We start from the raw sequence: 6,662 nt of genomic DNA on the forward strand, positions 1-6,662 counted from the left end.
GTGTTGATCGTGCTTGTTAATATCCATCCAAGAAGAATCACTGCAACATGGTGGATGCATTCGGACGAAAGGACAATTAAGATCGATGGGACAGAAAGCTGACGGCAGTCTGATCCAAATTAAGTTGACAGCGGATAACCGTCACAAAGTATATCCAGCTTTATCAGTGACAATTATCCGGCGTGTTAGTAAGGAATTAAAGCTGTTCCATCTGTACAACCAGGAGAGAGAAGCTGCCTTTCACCGTTGATGCCCTATAAATACCAAGTGCATTCTTCAGAGAAGGGGTTAAGCAATCGATTACTTCATCACCTTTACAAGTTCATACCTCTGTTCATAGTTTTCTTTTCTATTTTACGGCGGAGCTAGAGAAGAGTGGTGACGCCGGAGATCGTCCAAGGCGGCTCGAGAGAGAACCTTGGGGCGTAAGAGTAGAGAACGGGTTGACTCTCGCGAAAGCGAGAATATCTTTAGAGCACGAGTAGAACAGTGTAACGCTTGGTGGCAAGAAATTGCTCTAGGCTCCTTAATATACTTGCATTGTTATTCTGTACTTCATCTTATATCTATTCAATGGAAGTTCTATTTCTACATCTTCTCACTCTCTTAATACGCATGAGTAACTAAACTAGTCGAATAGGTTGAGAAGAACTAAGCTAACATGACCTAGGAAGTTTATTGCTTGCAATTGTCTTGTTTTATGCCGTGCAAAATACCCCTTTAGAGTTACTCGAGAGAGAATTTGAAGAAAAAACCTAATGTCTCGAGAGAGCTAGGTTAGAATCTGACTTGAAAGAGCAAGATTAGGCTTGCATAAACAAGAGATAGGGACTTAGAGATAAGCTCTGTTTGTCAACTTGCATCGCATGCATCCTAGGAATAGGAGTGATATTATGTGGTCGCATATTTGTGTGAATGTCATGTGTCATCGCATAAATAGAGATAGAGGTTTATGTGTAACCCTGTAGACTTATCGCATATTTATCGCATGCTAGCCTTAGAAGCCGTGGCATTCACGCCGAGAGGTGGTTTACTATTGTATGCATGTTGCACGATCGCAAAGCATAAACGCATCCTAGGGAGTGTTAACCGAAACCCTTCTCAACCCGTTCACCGCATATTCATCGTATTTCCCATTTACCAATTGTTTTCAAACTCTGCCGCATTTATTATTATTTTCATCAATGCAAAAACCACCCAACACTTGTTTATTTCTCTAGTTATCGCAAGTTTTCATAAAAATCTCCAACGCAACTATTTTCAGAAGTCCCTGTGTTCGACCCTAGACTTACCAGGAAACTCAGAGGAATTTACACTTGGATTCCGTTGGGGAAACTTGAATACACAGCGCTATCCATCAATACATATCATCCATATTTTCCACACCTCATAAATCTAAGCATCAATGGGACACATTAAATTCCATACCCTGATGTGTGCCTGCAACGCGTCAGAAGTTCATTGAATCTTCAACGAAGTTCTCTTGTCAGCCACCAACTCAATCTATGATTTGACTCCTAATGCCCATGTCATGCTTTATTACCATAGCTGGTTATGCGATTGTATGTTTGTATCTGATAGCTTTTCCTTGATTGCATCAGTGAGTGCTTGATTCATGCGATCATGTGTTCGCCTGGTCACGATGGCGAGTTTTCTGCATAAACATAGTAATATCAACCCGTAATTTAAATATATCAGATGTTGAAGTTGTATGATCGCATAATTTGATTTTTATATGAATTCTTTGGTACAAGTGTCATAATTTCATACCTTTTTCCTATTCTTTAAAATAAAAGAGGTACGATAACTTGTATTTCTATAAGTTATCAACAAACATCATGCATTTTTAAAACCAAAATTATCCATTTTAGCACACTCATTCATCACATGAATAAATACCCACCAAAACCAAAATTAATAATAATTGAGTACTAAAATATGGTTTTGATACCAATTGATGGTATTGACAATCAACCAGTAGAAGCAATTAGGATCTTAAGCATTCTAACTACATCAATTTTAGACTATAAGCATGCATGGTTAGAAATTTCATTTAGGGTTTCAGAAACAATACCTTTGAAGAATACTCCAATTAGCTCCGATCTACAACTCGATTCTTCTTTCCAATGCTTGTAGATCACCACAAGATCTTCCCTACTATCCTCTAGGTCCTTAGATTGGATGGTGGAATCCAAAATGAGAGTGAATTTTGGAAAATTTTGGAGAAATTTTTTTGTGTTTGGTGAAGAACTTGAGAGAGCAATTATTTCTTCAAGGATTGAAATTGCATGAACCCTCTCATCTAAATAAACTTGTGTTTTTATTCAAATTTTACATGTAATCCCATTGCATAACTAAATGACACCAAACACATAAAAAATCTAAGTGAGATTTTAGGGGAAAAAGTGGGATAAAACCACTTTCTCTTATTTAAAAGTAATTTTCTATTTTAATAAATGTTTTTCACAAAAACACATTAAAATTTGAAAATAATTTTTCAATTTTAATTTTATAAAACCAAAATTTTATTTTCTATAAAATTAATTCAAAAAATTAATTTTAAATGATTAACTAACAATTTAATTATTCAAATTAATTTTATATCCAATATTAATTTAATTAAAAATCCATCCCAAAACATGAATCCTTATTCATGTAAATAATATTTAAATATTTTTAATTTTTGAATTTGTTTAATTTGATAATTAAATGTTTAAATATATCGTATATAATAATTCCTGTAAATCGAATTTGAACGCTTCAAAAACTCTTATCACACTATTCTAAGGTTTAGTCTATTTATGAGCTAGTAGGGGACCTAATGGACCTACAAATCATGAGCTTCAACATCCGAGATTAATTGACTAAACTCTTTTAACCAAATTAACCAACATTCGTTAACTACTAGGGTTGAAACATAGTCTCTACCTCCTCACGCCACACAAATTGTCCCTTTTTTAACAATTGGGTTAGGGGGAGCATGACCGTTCCATAGTTTGCCACAATCTTCCAGTATTACCCTGTTAAATCGAGGAATCCGCGTAGCTCATTGATACTTTGAGGTGTAGGCCATTGTCTCATCACTTTAAGCTTGGTTGGATCTGTCGATACCCTTGTTGCCGACACGATGTGGCCCAAATATTCAATTTTGGTTACTTGACGGAAGAATCTTTTTGGTGTCGCTCCCAAAAGACTTCCAGTCAAATAATATTTATAAATCATCGAACGAACTACTTATACTAACTGGTAGTACAAGCGACAAGTTCAGGGTCAAACCTCAGGGAAGTATGGAAGATTAGTTCCTTGAAGCGCATTTTGAGCGGAAGTGGTAAAATGGAGGGGTTTTGGTGTGGATTGGATAAGTCGAATTGTAAGAAAATAAAATGCGGAAAAATAAAAGATAGAAATGCAATTAATAGAGATGTTCTAGCTTAGAGGATGAATATCAGAATGACTCAATGTAATCTTGTTTATCAAATTATTCGAATACAATTTTGTGGTTCTTAATTATGTCTAGCCCAATTGATTGGACATCCAACCAATGGTCCTAATTACCTAATTAGTTAAACATGCTAGATGAATCCATACTAAACATATTTACCTAACCGTATTTCGCTCTAGAGCTTACACTAGGATGAATATTTAGTTTCCATCGTCTAACCAAACATTTAATATAGTTTCCCCTAGGTCAATAGGAATAATACTATTTGTTATAGATGACAAATCACATACCTATCTAACCTTTTGCTTCCTAGAAACCAACATATAATTTTATGTCACATATTACAAACCAATATCTTAAGCATTCAATCATAAAATCCCAAGTAGTTTGTTAGATAATCAAGAAAAAATATGATTACAAAGCAATTCAATTAGAAAGGAAATTCATAATCAAGATATAAAGATTACATTTAAATAAAATTCCAAAGACTACATAGAGTTCAATCCAAAATCCTCTAAATTAGAGAAAACCCTAGAACTTACCTTCCCAGGGGATGAAGAAGACAAATTCGGGCTCCATCTCAACTAATTACATGAGAGGAAAGAAGAAATTAGAGAAAATTGCAAGTGGGAGAGGTGAGAAGATGGAGAAATCGGCTCAGGAGCCGATTGGGGGTGATTATTTTGCCCTGAAATGAAGAAGAAATGTTTTATATAGTAGTCTCAGCATTGCAATGCTGCACCTAGCGTTGTAACCCTACGACAAACAACGCGTGCGCCTCCATTAAAATTTGAAGCGTTGCAACGCTACATGTGGCATTGCAGTGCTACCCTTTTTTTTAGCATTATGGAGGCTACTGTCTTGTAGTGTTGCGCAACGCTTGACTGAGCGTTAGAACGCTCCATCCAGGGATATTTTCGTCCTTCACATCCTTTTGAAGTTCGATTGCTTAAATTAGTTCCTAATTGCTCTATAACCCGAACAACTCGTAACGATTGATTCCACCTCCAGGATGCTTAATACCTATACAATCATTAAATAAACACATTAAATGTAGTAACGATCTAGAATTAAGAAGAGGAAAATAGCACGTTTTTGGTGCTATCATTGCTCCAAACTGGCACTTCTTAAAATTTGCCACAAATTGATTATGAACTAAGATGTCCAATATGGTTATAAGATGTCCCACATGCTTTTCCATGGTTCGACTATAGATTAGGATGTCATAAAAAAAGGATAGCACGAATTGCTGAAGATGGGGCTTCAATATTGTTAGATATTCTTATTAAATTTACCTTCTCTTAAATCACCGATTGACCCAAAAGCTTAAGCTTTTGGGTCAACTAATAATTTAAGATGGTATTAGAGTAGGTTGGTTCAGGATGTCCTGTGTTCAAAGCCCTGCAACGTTGTTTTCTCCCCAATTAATATTCACTTCCACTTGTGGGTCTGATGTATGAAAAAGACAAAAAAAATTGGAATGAATATTAATTTGGAAGGAAACAACAATGCAGAGGCTTGGAGTAGCTCATCTATCTTATAAGGAGTGTAAGTCCCCTTGGTTTTTCCAATGTGAGATTCTTAACATGCCCCCTCAAGATGGTGCCTCTTTTGGGTTCACCATTCTTGATCAGATCACAATTTCTTGTTATTGGACTGACAATACCCGTTTGGGTTTTATGGGTCTAATACCATATTAAATCACCAATTGACCCAAAAGTTTAAGCTAGTGGGTGAAGAGAAGTTTAATTATATATCATTTAACAAATATTTCATTCATTATTGCTTGAAAGGTCAAAGGGGTGCTTTGCAAACCAAATGTCATAACTAAGAATTCGTAATGGCTCTCAAGAGTTCAAAAGGCCGTTTTATGGACATCATCTTGTTGTACTCGAATTTGATGATAACCGGACTTTAAGTTGACTTAAGAAAAAATTGCAGCGCCAGACAGTTCATCGAGCAACTCATCAACTATTGGTATGGGATACTTATCCAGAATAGTGACATTATTCAAGGCCCGATAGTCAACACAAGACCTCTAATTATCATATTTCTATTTAACTAGCAGAACATGGCATGAGAATGCACTTCTACTTGGTTAAATTACACTAGCCATCAACATGTCTTTAAACCATATTTTCAATATCATCCTTTTGGAACTCAGGATATCTATATAGTTTGATATTAACTGGCCTTTCCCCTAGTTCTAACTCAATGGAATGATCATGAACACGTACTGGCGGAAGATCGGTTGGTACCATGATGATGGACTCAAACTTTCTCAAAACTCTTCAATTACTTCTGAAAATCTAGAAAATTCGTTTTGAAAATCTCCATAGTCGTTATCCGCCATCATAGCTTTCTCATCTATTGCATTCAACTCAATCAATGGCCCCTGATCATCCTCATTCATCATTTTCACCATCTATTTGAGGGAGATTTGGGATTTTACCAAGCTATGATCACTATGTAGCTAATCTAACCACTCTCCAATCTCGAATTCCATTATTGACAACCAGTAATCAAACAAGATTTGACCCAAGGTCTCTAGCCATAACACTCATAATATTACATCCGCATCACCTAATGGGAGAGGAAGAAAATTGTGAATTATAGATAAATAAGAGATAGTCAGAAGCACACCTTTATAGATGCCATTTGCTTGAACTGAACCCCTCGAGCCTAACACCACCCCATAACTTCTAGATGGCGAGACTGACAGTTGCACTTTTGCCACCAATTCTGATGTGATGAAATTGTACGTTGCACCCTCATCAGTTAGAACTGCCACCTTGCGATTGCTAATCCTCCTACAAACCTTAATCGTCTTCGGGGAGCTCAATCCAATCCTCGAACTGAGAGATAGAGCTGCGATTTATTTTTCTTTTGTCTCATGTTCATGCGTCATTCCATGGCCAACAATATCTGGTTCCTCTCCATCGTCCGCCCGATCCTTTCCTTCTTGAACGAGCATAAATTGCAGCTTCTTCTTGTAACAATGTCTAAAATTAAACTTCTCGTTGCGCTTGAAGCAAAATCTCTTATCCTTTTTTTTTGCTTTATCTCTATATCTGTCAATCGTCGATATGGGCTATTATTACCGCCATTAGCTTCGACATTCTTTAGCGGTGTAACCATGGTAGAAGAGCTTACTGTACTACGATTAGGGCTGAAGGTTATCAAGCAATTTGTTGGAGCACTAGACCCGTTGGATCCTGAC

The 6,662-nt window shown here is 36.4% G+C and overlaps 1 long non-coding RNA gene across 1 annotated transcript; it reads right to left on the reverse strand.

Annotated features, from left to right (window-relative positions):
• Positions 1 to 1,185: 1,185 nt before the first annotated feature.
• LOC120080448 lies at positions 1,186 to 2,464 on the reverse strand. The gene is made up of 2 exons (XR_005482516.1): positions 2,075 to 2,464; positions 1,186 to 1,654 (listed from the first exon to the last, which is right to left on the reverse strand). It is a non-coding gene; the product is annotated as an uncharacterized LOC120080448 (long non-coding RNA).
• Positions 2,465 to 6,662: the final 4,198 nt, after the last annotated feature.

This window comes from Benincasa hispida, chromosome 6 (assembly GCF_009727055.1).
Source record: "Benincasa hispida cultivar B227 chromosome 6, ASM972705v1, whole genome shotgun sequence".
Classification (NCBI taxonomy): Eukaryota; Viridiplantae; Streptophyta; class Magnoliopsida; order Cucurbitales; family Cucurbitaceae; genus Benincasa; species Benincasa hispida.